Genomic DNA, 18413 nt, shown 5'->3' with positions numbered 1-18413 from the left:
TAAACTGACTTTGTTGGTCTCCTGTGGGTGTCTAAGAGAGATAGTGTAAAGGTGGACTACATTGACTTCCTGAGGAGGTAAAGCAGGGTGACTACAGCACAGAGACCCTACAGCTCTACACCCTCATCTACAGCACAGAGACCCTACAGCTCTACACCCTCCTCTACAGCACAGAGACCCTACAGCTCTACACCCTCCTCTACAGCACAGAGACCCTACAGCTCTACACCCTCCTCTACAGCACAGAGACCCTACAGCTCTACACCCTCCTCTACAGCACAGAGACCCTACAGCTCTACACCCTCCTCTACAGCACAGAGACCCTACAGCTCTACACCCTCCTCTACAGCACAGAGACCCTACAGCTCTACACCCTCCTCTACAGCACAGAGACCCTACAGCTCTACACCCTCCTCTACAGCACAGAGACCCGACAGCTCTACACCCTCCTCTACAGCACAGAGACCCTACAGCTCTACACCCTCCTCTACAGCACAGAGACCCTACAGCTCTACACCCTCCTCTACAGCACAGAGACCCTACAGCTCTACACCCTCCTCTACAGCACAGAGACCCTACAGCTCTACACCCTCATCTACAGCACAGAGACCCTACAGCTCTACACCCTCATCTACAGCACAGAGACCCTACAGCTCTACACCCTCCTCTACAGCACAGAGACCCTACAGCTCTACACCCTCCTCTACAGCACAGAGACCCTACAGCTCTACACCCTCATCTACAGCACAGAGACCCTACAGCTCTACACCCTCCTCTACAGCACAGAGACCCTACAGCTCTACACCCTCATCTACAGCACAGAGACCCTACAGCTCTACACCCTCCTCTACAGCACAGAGACCCTACAGCTCTACACCCTCCTCTACAGCACAGAGACCAGACAACTCTACACCCTCCTCTACAACACAGAGACCAGACAACTCTACACCCTCCTCTACAACACAGAGACCCTACAGCTCTACACCCTCCTCTACAGCACAGAGACCCTACAGCTCTACACCCTCGTCTACAGCACAGAGACCCTACAGCTCTACACCCTCCTCTACAACACAGAGACCAGACAACTCTACACCCTCCTCTACAACACAGAGACCCTACAGCTCTACACCCTCCTCTACAGCACAGAGACCAGACAACTCTACACCCTCCTCTACAGCACAGAGACCCTACAGCTCTACACCCTCCTCTACAGCACAGAGACCAGACAACTCTACACCCTCCTCTACAGCACAGAGACCAGACAACTCTACACCCTCCTCTACAACACAGAGACCAGACAACTCTACACCCTCCTCTACAACACAGAGACCCTACAGCTCTACACCCTCCTCTACAGCACAGAGACCCTACAGCTCTACACCCTCCTCTACAGCACAGAGACCCTACAGCTCTACACCCTCATCTACAGCACAGAGACCAGACAACTCTACACCCTCCTCTACAACACAGAGACCAGACAGCTCTACACCCTCATCTACAGCACAGAGACCAGACAGCTCTACACCCTCCTCTACAGCACAGAGACCAGACAACTCTACACCCTCATCTACAGCACAGAGACCAGACAACTCTACACCCTCCTCTACAACACAGAGACCAGACAGCTCTACACCCTCATCTACAGCACAGAGACCCTACAGCTCTACACCCTCCTCTACAACACAGAGACCAGACAGCTCTACACCCTCATCTACAGCACAGAGACCAGACAGCTCTACACCCTCCTCTACAGCACAGAGACCCTACAGCTCTACACCCTCCTCTACAGCACAGAGACCCTACAGCTCTACACCCTCCTCTACAACACAGAGACCAGACAGCTCTACACCCTCATCTACAGCACAGAGACCCTACAGCTCTACACCCTCCTCTACAGCACAGAGACCAGACAGCTCTACACCCTCCTCTACAACACAGAGACCAGACAACTCTACACCCTCCTCTACAGCACAGAGACCAGACAACTCTACATCCTCCTCTACAGCACAGAGACCAGACAGCTCTACACCCTCATCTACAGCACAGAGACCCTACAGCTCTACACCCTCCTCTACAGCACAGAGACCCTACAGCTCTACACCCTCCTCTACAACACAGAGACCCTACAGCTCTACACCCTCATCTACAGCACAGAGACCCTACAGCTCTACACCCTCCTCTACAGCACAGAGACCCTACAGCTATACACCCTCCTCTACAGCACAGAGACCAGACAGCAACACCAGGTGGGTACATCACCATTACACTGTAACCTGCAGGTGAAAATACTATCTGTGTTACATGACCCAGTGGTTGGTTTGGTTCAGCAGGTCTCTCTCTCTCTCTCTCTCTCTCTCTCTCTCTCTCTCTCTCTCTCTCTCTCTCTCTCTTCTCTCTCTCTCAGGTTCACACACACACACACACACACACACACACACACACACACACACACACACACACACACACACACACACACACACACACACACACACACACACACAGAGAGAGAGAGAAAGACACTAATGCACACCTTGTTGTTTCAACACAAGCCTGGAGAAGATAGACACTGTTCTATATAGAAGGGAGGTGACCAACATGACCAAAAGACATGTCTATGTGGGATGGGAAGTGACTCATCTGTGAATTTGTAATCTTGATGTTTTTATGGGGCAGTCATGTCAATATAATAATGTCCCTATGTATCCAGAAGAATGTTCAGCACACGTAGGAGCCATACTACACTGAACAAAAATATAAATGCAACATGTAAAGTGTTGGTCCCATGTTTCATGAGATGAAATAAAAGATCCCAGAAATGTTCCTGATTTAAACAGTATGATCATTACACAGGCGAACCTTGTGCTGGGGACAATAAAAGGCCACTCTAAAACGTGCAGTCTTGTCACACAACACAACGCAACAACTGTTGAGTGAGCGTGCAACTGGCATGCTGACTGCAGGAATGTCCACCAGAGCTGTTGCCAGAAAATGTAACGTTCATTTCTCTACCATAAGCCGCCTTCTGTTGGTGTCTAAGAGAGACAGTGTAACGGTGGACTACATGGACTTCCTGAGGCGGTACAGCAGGGTGATGTCGTTTTAGCAATTTTGACAGTACGTCCAACCGGCCTCACAACCACAGACCACGTGTATGGCATCGTGTGCCTATGTCAATGTTGTGAACAGAGTGCCCCATGATGGCGGTGGGGTTATGGTATGGGCAGGCATAAGCTACAAAGAACAAACATCAATGGCAATTTTAATGCACAGAGATACCGTGATGAGATCCTGAGGCCCATTGTCATGCCATTCACAGATCTGGGGAAGGGTACCAAAACATTTCTACAGCATTGAAGATCCCCAAGAACACAGTGGCCTCCATCACTCTTAAATGACAGAAGTTTGGAACAACCAAGACTCTTCCTAGAGCTGGCCGCCCAGCCAAACCGAGCAATCGGGGCAGAAGGGCCTTGGTCAGGGAGGTGACCAAGAACCCAATGGTCACTCTGACAGAGCTCTAAAGTTCCTCTGTGGAGATGGGAAAACCTTCCAGAAGGAAAACCATCTCTGCAACACTCCATCAATCAGGCCTTTATGGTAGAGTGGCCAGACGGAAGCCACTCCTCAGTAAAAGGCACATGACAGCCCGCTTGGAGTTTGCCAAAAGGCATCTAAAGACCAAGATTGAACTCTTTGGCCTGAATGCCAAGCGACACATCTGGAGGAAACCTGGCACTATCACTTCGGTGAACCATGGTGGCGGTAGCATCATGCTGTGGGGATGTTTTTCAGCGGCAGGGACTGGGAGACTAGTCAGGATCGAGGTTAATATGAATGGATCAAAGAGAGATCCTTGATGAAAACCTGCTCCAGAGCACCCAGGACCTCAGACTGGGGTGAAGGTTCACCTTCCAACAGGACAACGACCCTACGCACACAGCCAAGACAACTCAGGAGTGGCTTCGGGACAAGTCTCTGAATGTCCTTGAGTGGCCCAGCCAGAGCCCGGACTTGAACCTGATCGAAGATTTCTGGAGAGAACTAAATCAAAAGGGTTCTACCTGGAACCAACAAGGGTTCGTCAAGGGACAGCCGAAGAACCCTTTTAGGCTTCTAAGAGTGTACATCACAGCTCAGGTCAGTCACACGTGCGTGTATATGAGTGTGTGTGTGTGTCTCCGGTCACTCTCTGATGAGTCGTCTCTGCATAGCGTGGTGAGTCTCAGAGGAACAGCTGTGGCTGGTAATGAGTGATACACACACACATATGATGAAATACCAGTCACAGCTGTTTACCCTGCACACGCGCCTAACTTATCAATATTCAATTTAGACCGCAGTCCCCCTCTTACCTCCCTCCTCTGATACTTCCCCCCTCCACCTCCTTGGAGAAGTGCAGAGTGAGAACATTAGCTCACCTCTGGAGTAACCATCCAAGGACCTTTGAATGAGGAACACTCTCTTTCTGGGGTCATTAGGTTCTCTCGCTGTGTTTTTCTCGCTGTCGATCTGAGTGGGCTCTCTATGTCTTTCGCTGTTCCAGAACTTCTCATTCAATCAATAATACTTCTGTAAGTCCAACTTTCCTCATGCTTAACTTCAAATGCATCGAAAAGAGGTTTAGCTATGTCACCTTGAGTAGAGGAATATGCTTTGAGTCTTAGTTTCTCTACCTTCCCAAATCCCCCTCTATCCCCCACCTCTACTGACATGCTCTAACCAGAGAAGAATTACCCCTCTAACTGACAGACACACGTAAAGGTAGGAGCACTCTTCTCTCTGATCTACTCTCTCTCTTTTCTTCTATTTATTTTCCTCCCTCTCTCCCTCTTCTCCCCTCTGTGTCACTGTGATTTCTCCTCTTAACTTCTATTTGTGATCCATCTCCCTTCATTTCTTTCTGACTCTCTCCCCCCGTCTCCTCTTTCATCCCTCTCTTCAGAGAGCCACCCGCATCCCTCTGCTTGTCTCCTACCCATAATTCATAGTGACAGGAAAGGTTAGATTGCACGTGGAGGAGTTCTGGTTGACAGAAAGAGGAGAGGGAACACTATTTAGGCCTGTCACTACACACTGTTTACAAGGCATCTTGAGAGTCAGACCTAGATTCACACATCTCCACACAATTGACCCTATGACACTGTAAATAATGACAAGTTACTGTGGCTTCACTGGCTTTGTCAGTTTGAGATAGAGAAATATACATTTACTTTAGTCATTTAGCAGACGCTCTTATCCAGAGTGACTTACAGTAGTGAGTGAATATTTGTTCCTACTTTTTATGTATAAAATATAGACTATAACCAGAGGAGAGACAAAGTAAGAAACAGGGAATTGAGATAAAGAGTGAGAAACGGAGAAAGAGAGCGAGAAACAGACAAGGAGAGAGAGAGAGAGAGAGAGAGACAGACAGAGATGATATGTGGCCCGTCACAGTCAGTAGCCCATCCCCAAACGCCCCTTTGAGTGACTAGATCTGTGGCTGTGTTATCCATCTCATTCTAACCAGCTCACAAGGACACAAACACACAGATATCCTGGTGGATTAACATATAACAGGCCGGTAAACAAAAACAACAGAGCTTTCATTAATTAACGAGCTCAGGGCCGGCCGGGCGGGCGGGTGGCGAGGGCCGCTAAGACACTCTCACTGTGGCACCGTGCCAGGCCCCCAGCCATGCCAACCTGAACACAGCTGCCTAATGGAGAACTGGCACTGGCTGGGACAGGGATGGGAGAAAAGGGAGAGAGGGAGGAAGGGATGGGAGAGAGGGAGAGGTTTGGATGGAAGAGGGGGAAGGGATGGAGGGAGAGTTAGACAGAGGAGAGATATGGAGGTAGAGGGATGGGAGAGAGATGGCAAGAAAAGGATGGAAGCGAGGGAGGTGAGAAAGACAGAGAGAGGAAGGGACACAGAGACGGAGCAAGAGAAAGAGAGACCGAGAAAAGCAGAGAAAGAGAAAGCAAAAAGTTAGCGAGAGTGAGCAAGCGAGAGAGGGAATAGAAACGGAAGAAACAAAGACAGATAAAAGGAGAGAGGAGAAGGGGAGTAGCCGTAGCCCATGTGTGCAGAGAGAGGAGATAGAGAGATAGCGATCGAGAGATAGCGCTGGAGATTGGATGATGATATCCCTGTGTCTCTGCTCATTAATAGTGTGAGCTCTCCTCTCTCTTTCTCCTTTGTGATTTTAACACATTTCTAATTAGCACAGAATCCACTTTGTTTGGGGGAAGGGATGAGAGATGGAGGGGGGAATCATATATATATATCTGTCTTTATTAAATTCTGTTTCATTTGATCTTTTTTTAAACACGACACGGCGGTATAGCTAGCATTTCCTTTCCCCTGACTCCAGCAGAAGAGAATGAAAGCTGGCCCTAATGCAAGGGGTAATTGGTATGCTTGTCTGAAAGCCTTCATAGTTGTCGAAGTTGTTAGGTTCTACAAACAGTGGGAGATTGTTGGGAAGTTAACAACAGAGAATAGAGAATCAAAAGGCGGACTCAAACGACTTTGGAATCGAGTCTTGAATTAGTATTGTTCATTATGATCCAGAAAATGATGTGACACTAAAGTACTATATGATGCTATCATTTTAGGTCAGGTAAGGTGGTTGGGGTTTGTTAGGGAATCCAACAGAAAACATTTTAAAAACGTTTCGTAACGAAAACTGAATAAGTGTTTTTTTATTGGACAAGTTAGGTAGTCCCTGTATTGAAATAGTCCCTCCTTATTTCAATACATTTTCTTCTGTTTGGTGCCTAATGAATACGACCCTGAGGGTGTTCTATCAGCTTGTTTTCTGTCAGTCTAACCTTCTCCATTTGGAGGGACAGTATTATGTGTGACACACTGCCGTATAGACAATGTCAGTGTGATAGCCCAGTGGGGAGAGGGAGGCTCCCCTGCTTGTCTTTCAGGGACACGTTTGGCAGTGCTGCTAATCAGAGTGCAATTAGACAGAGAACTCTTTGGGCGACAGAAAAAAACTCTGATTACCCAAGAGTCAACGGGGTATATTTAGGATCTATCTGTTCCTGTTCCTTCATGGTTGCCGTGGTGCCCCCAAGCTACGAGCTGAAGTGTGGAGGAGAACGAGGAAAGATGGAGGAAGGGGTGATCACACAGTGGCTATAAAGGACACTCCCCATAGCTAACCCAACACAATTTACTTTATGGCTAGTCATCCTATAGGTGTACAGCATACTGTACTTATTAAAAATCTGTCGTTCTGCCCCTGAACACTGTTACTAGACCGTCATTGTAAATAAGAATTTGTTCTTAACTGTCTTGCCTAGTTAACCTCTATGGGCTAGGTGGGACGCTTGCGTCCCACCTACGTAACAGCCACTGGCAGCCTGTGGCGCGATTTTCAAAACGTAAAAAATCCTATTACTTCAATTTCTCAAACATATGACTATTTTACAGCTATTTAAAGACAAGACTCTCGTTAATCTAACCACACTGTCCGATTTCAAAAAGGCTTTACAACGAAAGCAAAACATTAGATTATGTCAGCAGAGTACCAAGCCAGAAATAATCAGACACCCATTTTTCAAGCCAGCATATAATGTCACCAAAACCCAGAAGACAGCTAAATGCAGCACTCACCTTTGATGATCTTCATCAGATGACAACCCTAGGACATTATGTTATACAATACATGCATGTTTTGTTCAATCAAGTTCATATTTATATCAAAAAACAGCTTTTTACATTAGCATGTGACGTTCAGAACTAGCATACCCCCGCAAACTTCCGGGGAATTCGCTAACATTTTACTAAATTACTCACGATAAACGTTCACAAAAAGCATAACAATTATTTTAAGAATTATAGATACAGACCTCCTCTATGCACTCGATATGTCCGATTTTAAAATAGCTTTTTGGTGAAAGCACATTTTGCAATATTCTAAGTACATAGCCCAGGCATCACGGGCTCGCTATTTAGACACCCGGCAAGTTTAGCACTCACCATAATCATATTTACTATTATAAAAGTTTGATTACCTTTTGTTGTCTTCGTCAGAATGCACACCCAGGACTGCTACTTCAATAACAAATGTTGGTTTGGTCCAAAATAATCCATCGTTATATCCGAATAGCGGCGTTTTGTTCGTGCGTTCCAGACACTATCCGAAATAGTAAAGAAGTGTCGCGCGCATGGCGCAATTCGTGACAATAAAATTCTAAATATTCCATTACCGTACTTCGAAGCATGTCAACCGCTGTTTAAAATCAATTTTTACGACATTTTTCTCGTAGAAAAGCGATAATATTCCGACAGGGAATCTCCTTTTCGGCAAACAGAGGAAAAAATCCCAAAGGCGGGGGCGGTCGGGTCATGCGCCTAAGCCCAGTGTCCCTTGATCGGCCACTTGAGAAAGGCGATAATGTGTTTCAGCCTGGGGCTGGAATGACGACATTCTGTTTTTTCCCGGGCTCTGAGCGCCTATGGACGACGTGGGAAGTGTCATGTTAGAGCAGAGATCCTTAGTAAATGATAGAGATGGAAAAGAAGTTCAAGAAATGGTCAGACAGGCCACTTCCTGTAAAGGAATCTCTCAGGTTTTGCCATTTGAGTTCTGTTATACTCACAGACACCATTCAAACAGTTTTAGAAAATTCAGGGTGTTTTCTATCCATATGTAATAAGTATATGCATATTCTAGTTACTGGGTAGGAGTGGTAACCAGATTAAATCGGGTATGTTTTTTATCCAGCCGTGTCAATACTGCCCCCTAGCCCTAACAGGTTTTAAGGTTAAATAATATATATATATATATCACCTGCATAACTACCCACAAATATTACCACTTACCACCGGTAACCTACAGCTACCTACAAACAAAAATGTTTGTAGGTAGCTCAACCCCTCTAGAAGTACCCCAAACTCAACCCCAGCTATCTGCCCTAACCCCTCATTTACCCAAAAATAGCACTCCAACTACCCCCATTAACAATCACAAAATAAGTCTGACTTAAATCAGTTTGTATCTAGCCTCCAAATCCAAACCTACTGTAATCTCTCTGACTCAGCCCTCATCCCTCTAACATCCCTCCCCATCCCCTCTGCTCCGTCTCTGTCTCTCAGAAGTCTGCAGTACTTGTGTTTACACCCTCCCCTCTCACCCCAACACAGTGCTTTGGGGAACAGAACACACTCTGCTCTGCATCAACAGATCAAGGCTTCATAATCAGAGGCGTCGATACCACTGCTTGTGCTGATGAAAGTCAGAGAGCTGCTCACAGAGTTTAGGAGTTCACAAAAACACTTCTGAGTTGTTTTTATGGTTTTGAAACTCTGCAGATTGGGAGCAACCTGAAGAATGTAATCCGGGCCTTTCGTCTGTTCGACTACAACCCGAGACGGACAGATCCAGCAACACGAGCTGCGCAGGATACTGGAGAACTACTGCTTCCCTTTAACACAGAGAGACTACCAGAGGTGGGAGAGAGGGTCCAATACATACAAGCATGCACACACACACACCCATCATGGATGATGGGTCCAACTATTTCCAGTACTCCCTACGGTCAGAAGTAATCTTTTGGATAAGACATGATAACTAATGCTAACTTTGTGGTCAGTCCTTTGTCTTTTCATTGAGAGAGAGCTAATTGACTTTTAAAACTTTGGGCCCTGCAGTCAAATCCACTCCAGAAACGTCACCCAGCTTTTAGTGATGTGGCTCTAGAGGATTCTGTGTGACAGGTTCATTTAACATGGCTTTAATTGGTTTCAGTACTCGGGAAGCTCTCTCTCTCACTTTGTCTCACCCTCTCTCCTTTAAAAAAAATCTTCCTCCAGCTTTCTCTCTGTCCCTCTCTCTCGCTCACACACACACACACACACACTATCTCTATCTCCGTCTTTTCCTCACCCTCTCTCTCTCTCTCTACCTCTCTCGCTCTGTTTATTTTCAGCACATATCTCACGGAGTGTTGCCCCTCTATCTCTCATTTCCTATTCTGATCTTCGGTTTACTTTCCAGATAAAACGGACTATGATTTCATCTCCTCTCCACTGCAGACTGTGGACCCACTAAAGCCCTAACGTCATGGCAACAATGTCCTACAAAGTGTTCCTGGAGAAGCTGGGCCTGGAATCTAACAGGTACAGGAAGACTGTCCCGGAGCCTCCAAAGCTAGGTAACGTAGGAGTCTTAACTCAAATGACTACAATCGGTTCATAAGGCACTTAAATATCTGTTAAGACACACAGACCCGCAGACAAATATACACAGAGTTTCAACCTTTAAAGCTTCAGCCGAACACTTCAATATGTCTTGGACATGACTGACAACGTGTGTTTTACAGCGTTGGGCTGGCTAGGAATTAGTCCTCCAGACAAGACAAAACGGAGGAACAGAGCAGCGTCCCAGGACAACAACAGGAGATACACAGGAGATCCAAAGCCTGACTCAAGACAAGCTGCAGATGCTCTTCCTGGAAAAAGGTAGAATAGTCAACTTTGATGGCGGGGCCATATGTATTGTGGCCAACTCAGTGGAGAAAATTGTCCAACAAACAGAGATTATCCACTAGCTAAACATTTGGCCAACTGCTAAAAGATCTTATCAAGGTCACTGTTGAAAAGTGAAAGCATCACATGATATGGTTGGGAGGATACCATCTCTCCAGATTGGTTTAAGCTAAGACAGTGTGTGCGTTTGTGTTTGTGTTTGTGTGCGTGCGTGCGTGCGTGCGTGCATGCATGTGTTTGTACGCTCCTGCTTGTGTATGTGTGCGTAGTTGTGTGTGTTTTATTGATTCTGTTTGTATGTCACCATCTGGCCCTGTTCCGTGCGTTATCCTCTTAGATGAGACAGAGAGGGGAAATTGGCTCTAAGTGGCGCGCTAGTATGCGTCGCGACAGAGGGAACACTTCTCATTAAAATGTTTGCCCAGAAAAATCTGTTCCTGAGTTAGTGTGTTAATCATGACTAATTTGTGGGAAGGCAGCAGCAGTGTAGTACTGCACATCATATGGGGGTGATCCCCACGGCAACCACAGCGTTGAGTCACTTCCTGTCATTAGTGTTGTGTGTCTACTCCCCAACATAAAGTGTGTGCGTGTGTGTGTGTGTGTGTGTGTGTGTGTGTGTGTGTGTGTGTGTGTGTGTGTGTGTGTGTGTGTGTGTGTGTGTGTGTGTGTGTGTGTGTGTGTGTTAGTTGTGTGTGAGCTGTACCCTAGTGTGACGAGCACTGCAAGCATTTGATGTCACCCACTCTGGACTGGTGTCACAGGAAGACCTGAGGGCCATGCTCAGCAGCTTCCTGTTTCCCATGAGCCTCAGCACCTTCCAGAGCCTGACCTGCCGGTATGAAAGTGAACATAGTGACACGATTAACTTAATTACTATGCTCTATGTCTGTTACCAATTCCCTGCTGCTGACTTTCGCATTTTATCTCGGTTAACCCAGAACATGATTTGGTCAGATGCTCGATTGTGTTTACGTAGTCTGCCCACGAGAGAGTATTTCAAATTCCCACTCCACTCCCCATCCCCCAGGAGCGGTATCTGAGTCTAGCAGGGATGCACTTCCACTTCCTTTGTTCCAATCCTTCACTGCTTTCAGTATAGTACTACCCTATAACAGTTGGACAGGGTTAGTCCTCACTAAGGAGTGGAAACAAGGGACAGGAGACAGAACTATCACAGCGTAAAATATTTTGATAAACACAGTACTTCAGCAGATTACAGATAGGCAGACCATTAGCTGCAGCTTATTGATGTCCAGGAACGGAGTTACATATGGCCACTAGTTACTCACTCAGTCGCCATATGTTCACTTGACAACCATGTCCGACATCAACATCATCATGCCTCAAGTTCTATCTCGAGATGTTCAAATCAGTCCACATCAGCCATATGAAACGTGATAGTTACACTAAACTTTAGTGGAGAATGTATTTCATATATCTAATTCACAGCGGTGTTTGATGTTGATGGGCTACAGCTTTACACGAAACAATCATCGGTGTCCAAGTTTGAGCGTGTGTGAAGCCGATCCCAGATATGAAATCAAAACATATCTGTCAGAAACTCCTCCTTTTATGGCACTAAAGAAAGAACAAAATCCCCCTCATCAACTGTTTTAATAATCAATTCTGTGGGTACCAGATCAAACATGGCGTCCGCACACACCTCCCGCCAATAATTTGCTTTTCCAGGCAGGCAGGTTCGAAGCCAGCCTGCGTGTGTTATAGACAGACTCTAGGGAGAAGTTGTGTTAGGCTGGGATGACGTACGCTGATGCACAGTGTCTATGTGATTCACCAACCCATATAAAGCTGATAACTGTTCAAAACGACACAAGAGCAACAGACGGCTGGCTAACGGTAAAACAACACTTTTACACAAGCCTATGGCTGCTAATGTCAGAAGATCACTTTTCAACACCGACGACTTGCAACTAACGTTACCTAACAATTTGAATCAAAAACACTTCACTATTCAAAACTGGGGCTTCAAGCACAAATGTAAAGGCAACTCCTACACCTATATCCTAAACGAGGAAGAGAGCTCAAAGAGGGTGTGTCATGTCTCTCTACCGTGTAGCATAGGGAGGATCACCAGGGCAGACCTTCGTCAGGCTTTGGAAGTCCCCCAGTATAACCTGAGGGGTCCCCAGGGCTCCTGGTCCAGCCGCAGGGAGCCCCACACCCCCAGGCCCCGTCTGAGCCCAGCCCAGGTCAGAGAGCTCCTGATCCTGCTGGACCCAGAGCACACTGGGGTCATCACCCAGCCCAGCCTGAAGCTGCTCAACCCCAGGAGGGTGCACAGGAGATCATGGAGGATGTGGCTCAGGGACAGGAAGTTCAGTGTATGTGTGTGTGTTTGTTGATGTGTTGGCACATGCTCATGTGTGTGTCTGTTGACTAAGGAGGAGCAGAGGGAGTTGAATGAGACTCAGTATCCACAGTGGATTGAAAAGGCACCCACGGCAGCAGACACATGGACTACCGTAAATAAACTGCAAAACACAACATAGCACAGAATTGTTTTTCTTCTGTTTTCACCCATTTTAGGATATTGAGTAAGGAAACATAGACATATACAGTTCCTCTCTGTTGTGTCGTGTGTATTGATGTGTGTATTGGGGTGTGTATTGTAGGGTTGTGTATTGTGGTGTGTATTATGGTGCGTATTGGGGTGTGTATTGACGGGTGTGTTGATGTGTGTATTGGGGTGCGTTTTGCTGTGTGTATTTGGTTGTGTGTTGGGGGTGTGTGTTGATGTGTGTATTGGGGTGTGTATTGTGGTGTGTATTGAGGCGTGTGTGTCTGCAGGTGAAGGGCTTGCTGCGTGATAAGCTGAGTGATCAGATAGGTTCCATGCTGGAGGCTTTAGTGGACTGTGACCCGCGACAGACAGGTGCTGTTCGCCATGAAGACATGAGAAGGATCATACCATGTTATGGCCTGCCCCTCTCACACACACACTTCAACAGGACTTTACGTCCTCCAAAAATAATGAAAACATAAAAACTACAGATTACAATTTGAACTGCTGGATAGACTACTCTATAGGTTTATTTAAAACAATATATATAATTGAAATTCCATACATTTTGAAGATGGCATTAAAAATCTATACATCCTTTTAAAAATGTTAACACAATTCATTACCTTGCTATTCTTTCAGAACATAGCCGACTCTAGAGTCTAGAGGTGTTGTGTTTGTGTCCTGTGTACTCTAGGCTGTGTGAGGCCGGTTTAGACCCAGGGTCCTGCAGGGTCAGGTACAGACAGTCCCTCAGGGCCCTGGGCCTGCCTACAGGAGAGACACAGACAGGCACTATACACTACCCCCACAAGGGCTCTGACAGGTACAGAGAACAGGCAGAGGGAGATAGAAGGGAGAAAGTGACAGATGGAGAGAAAGAGAGGGAGAGAAAGGTGATCAGACAGAGACAAGGGGTCCATAATAACAAAGGGTAAAGTGAAGTAATAGAGGCATTAGAGAGGAAGTGTTTTTTGTTCTAATGCAATATGTACTACATTTCTGCCACCAACAGACTGAACTCCCAATCCCAGAATGCCTTGGTGAACAACAGGCCAGTGTATTCCCCCAGCACCACTGTGGGGGGGTCCAAGGGTTTGCACAGTGGAGAACATTATGTTCAGGAAGCTCAAATAGAGGCTGGACCACAGACACGTTACCCTCGACGACCATATCCGGGCAACGGCCAGATGCTCAGACGGAATGCTGTCGTTGAGAGATCTAAAGAAGGTCAGAAGGTCGAGACAGTCGTGTATACTTGACCTCTACTTGACCCCTGCTGTACTTGAGCTCTGCTTGGAGCTAAATAAGAAGTAGAAAACCTTCAAGCTCTCAGGGCCTTGACATTAGTGGTCCTTTATGTGAGCCACAGTTTATTTTTATGAAGATTATATCACCATACAGTCATTATACAGTATATTTTCCGACACCTTGCCCTAATGTAGTCCCACCCTATTTCCTTGTTATGAACATTCCCAGATACTGGATGACAGCTGGATCACCTTGGATGAGAAGCAGTTCCGCAAGCTTAACGTGTCGCTTGGTTTCAAAGACAGAAAAATGTCCTGTTCGGCTTTCCTGGCTGGTGGTACGAGTCGAGTGCGACTCTTAACTTGCCATGGTCAAGAGACTCAGACTGTTCTCTAAATTAGTGTCCTAGAAAGGGGAGATAAAGAGAGGGTCATTCCACTTGAAAACCCCTCAGAAATCCTCAACCCCAACTCTCCCCAACCAGCACCCCACCCACGGCGATCAAAGGTCCCGTCCCAACCCCCCCCCCCCCCCCGCCTCCTGTAAAATTATGTCTCTGTTAGCACATGAATCATTGGAGAGCTCATTGGGATTATAAATAGAGTTTTAGAGAAGCTCTCCATGTCTCATTAGAGGAGAGGAGAGGAGAGGAGAGGAGAGGAGAGGAGAGGAGGGAGGGAGAGGAGAGGAGAGGAGAGGAGAGGAGAGGAGAGGGAGAGGAGAGGAGAGAGGCAGAATCCCTCTTATTGCTGACTGTTTGGGGTAATTATGAGCTTTGGAAGCAGAATGGAAGCAGCATGGCACCACTCTAATTTGATTTAATTTTTATAACATTTTTAATATGTTTTTTTACATTAAACAGAATCAGGACCTAAACTTAGCCATGTTTGCAAAGTGCAACATTTGTGTTTTAAAGGATTTGGAGAAAAAAAGTACCAAGATCCTATTTAGATGTAAAATGGTTCAGGCAGTTAAAGGACTACCGACGTTGGCAGTTGTGAGGGGTCCTTTTTCTGTGTGAAAAAAACACAAATGCCTTATCTGAGTTGAAATTATAACAAAATTCTAATTTGTTGATGTAATTTCAGACACTGAGATTGCATTACAACAACCAGTAAATAACATAAAATTGCATATTTTACACAAAAAGCCAACAAAACTGAAATGAATCCTTTAACCTTATCAATAAATATAAGAGGATAGCCTCAGTTATTCATTTTGTGCCTGACATTCTTCCTTTTTTCCGTTTGCAACTGGGAACATTAACATTTGACATGCCAAGCTCGATTCTTGGAAGTCAATCAAATAACGATAGGGATGACATTAAAGGGGCAATCTGCTGTTGTTGCATCCATTTTTGCGACTGATAAATGAATGATATGTACCCCTTGATTCTTGAAGAATATAACTTATTACACTCAAGGGTGCGCTAATATAAGTAACACAATAAAACTAAATCACAATCAATATCCGTAAATTTAAGCTAGAGATATCAGGTTCTTTGCATGGGCTGGGTCTCAATCCACCGCATCCGCTTATGTCAGCCTTCCGCATCTGCGGTGGAAGGTGGCCAAGCTACAGAGGTGTTTGTCAGACCATGAGACATCCCAAAAATCTATTATGACAACTTTACAGAAAGGGAAGACCCTCACGAACACGAAGGAGTTGTCCGTTTTGACTTGTCTGAAGGTAACCCATACAAACGAATAGAAGTATGGAAGTAGTTTTGTGCCACAAAAATAAGGGGTTAAATATGTGTCCAAAAATGTCCTTAGCTTTCTTATATCTCAAAGATATATGACCGACACGTCAAAACCTTATTCCTTATGATTTATTATTTGACTGTCTTTTTTTCCATTTATGAATGTGTTATTCATTGTGTTTTTAATGGGGTATAGTAGTAAAGGCCAAACTCAATATTTCATAAAATAATCGTATATTTTTTTTATATATATATCTGAAGGGGTCCTAACATTCTAAATCAAATAGCTAAATTATCCATGGTATGACCATCCTAAAACAATTGCATATTTTAGCTTAGTAACCCTCAAAACAGATTAGACTTTTAGAGGTTAATGCCTCATGAGCTTAGGTCAACTGCCATACCCCATCACAACCCAAAATCTAAGCTTGTTTTACTCCAATGTTTGTAAACAAAGCAAATGTAAACAATCTGTATAGCTTAAAAACATGGTTACAATTATAATTTTTATATCATGTACAGTATGGTCAGTCCTTGCATCCATAGCTTTGTCTGTACATTTGAGAGTGGTTACATTTCTTCAGCTCCTTCCCTCAACTTTTGACCGAAACAGTGGCAGGAAACTTTTATTGTTTCTACTCCGGATTGCCCCTTTAAAGTGGAAAATTTAAAGGTCCAGTGCAGCTGTTTTTTATCTCAATATCAAATCATTTCTGGGTAACAATAAAGTACTTAAGTGTGATTGTTTTCAGTTAAAATTGTCAAAAAGAAACAAAAATACTGAACAAAAATATAAAACGCAACATGTAAAGTGTTGGTCCCATGAGCTGAAATAAAAGATCCCAGAAATGTTCCATACACACAAAAAGCATATTTCTCTAAAACGTGCACAAATGGGTTTATGTCTCTGTTAGTGAGCATTTGTCCTTTACCAAGATAATCCATCCATTGTAATTGGCCTATTAACTAGTTTACCGCCTGGTGATGTCACCAGGCACGCCAAAAACGCCATCGCACCAAAACAGGCCCTTACACTAAAGTTCATTATCATAATTTTCACAATTTTACAGTATTATTCCAACTTCATAGCATGTAAATATATATAAATCACAGGCAAATCACATTTCTGATTGCACTGGGCCTTTAAAATCCAACCCTTTCATCCAATTAAATCACTGTTTAATTGTGTTATTTAATAGAGAACCAGGCCAGAGAGTGGGACCAGGCCTGGGGGGGTAACCGTGGTAACCTGCGGGCTAAGCCACGCCTCCTGACAGTGGAGGACTGCCTCAGTGTGATCAAAGAGAGGATCGAGAACATCCACGGGGTGAGAGAGGAACCGTTCATGCCCACTACACAACTCAACACTCCATTACCTCTGGGATCAATTGTTTTGATCAATACACACATCCTATACTGCACACACAAACACCTAGTACTGACAGGATAAGACGACGAGGGGTTGGGCTACTAACCCTCACAGATGATTTTCCTTTCTATGTTATATCTGCAGCGCTGCAAAGTCAGTTGAAAAAGAATGCATAATACAATGCCAAAGCCCAAATCCAAGCCTAGCGCTAAAACAACAACAAAATGTTTAGCAAAATAATATACATGTTCCATACATACAGTATTTACAACCACTCAATACACACAACCAATCACCATGCCATCATCATCTTCTCTGTCCAATCAGGACATCCTGTCAGCGTTCCGTGTGATGGATAAGAACTGTGACAGTGTGGTGGACAGGCATGACTTCAGAGAGCTGTATGAGAGCCTGGGCTTGGTCACCAAGAAGAGGGAGTACCAGCGGCTGCTGCAGCTGCTGGGCCTGCAGCCTGGAGCCAACCTCAACTACCCAGTTCTTCCCCCTCGTTCAATCCAGCGGCAAGACCCGCAGGCAGAATTTCACGCCAGCCAATGGGTGAGTAGGGTCTTGTGGAAGTGTGTGTGTGTGAGGTTAGACGGGATTCATATGTAAATGTAGCGGAGATGTTTCTGTGTGTGTTATTGATGCTGTTCAAACAGACCAGACCAACTGCATGACCACCTAGTGTCCAACGCACGCCACAGATGGACTGCTATGTCAAAGGTCAGTCTGGTTTAACTCATACCTCTACCCTGAAGCTCAAGTCTCAAAGAGGATAATGTGTATGTTAACATGTGAGAGGAACCCCATTATAAGTGATCTTACCTACTCCAGGTGATTTGTCACTTTGATGAAGATGGTCAGGGTCTGGTCTTTAAGAAGGACCTCAGGAGTCTCCTCTGTGCCTACGACCTCCCCATCAGTCCTGATGAGTTAGAGGAACTGTGGGCCAGGTGAGCGATATTAGAGCGCGGTAGAACGCCTCATCCCAGTCCTAACTTGAGATCTGTTTTCTGTAAATCATTCAACGATATCAATGCGGAGCTGTGATTTGTCCAAACACTGTTCCACTGAC

The 18413-nt window shown here is 45.4% G+C and overlaps 1 pseudogene; it reads left to right on the top strand.

Moving 5' to 3' along the window:
• LOC106609261 (EF-hand calcium-binding domain-containing protein 6-like) overlaps positions 1-18413 on the top strand; it is a 33803-nt pseudogene that overhangs the window by 5320 nt on the left and 10070 nt on the right.

Source organism: Salmo salar, chromosome 07, assembly GCF_965601325.2.
Source record: "Salmo salar chromosome 07, fSalSal1, whole genome shotgun sequence".
In the NCBI taxonomy this organism is placed as follows: domain Eukaryota; kingdom Metazoa; phylum Chordata; class Actinopteri; order Salmoniformes; family Salmonidae; genus Salmo; species Salmo salar.
Note: the sequence above shows the minus strand (reverse complement) of the source record. Positions and strands in the feature narration are given on the sequence as shown.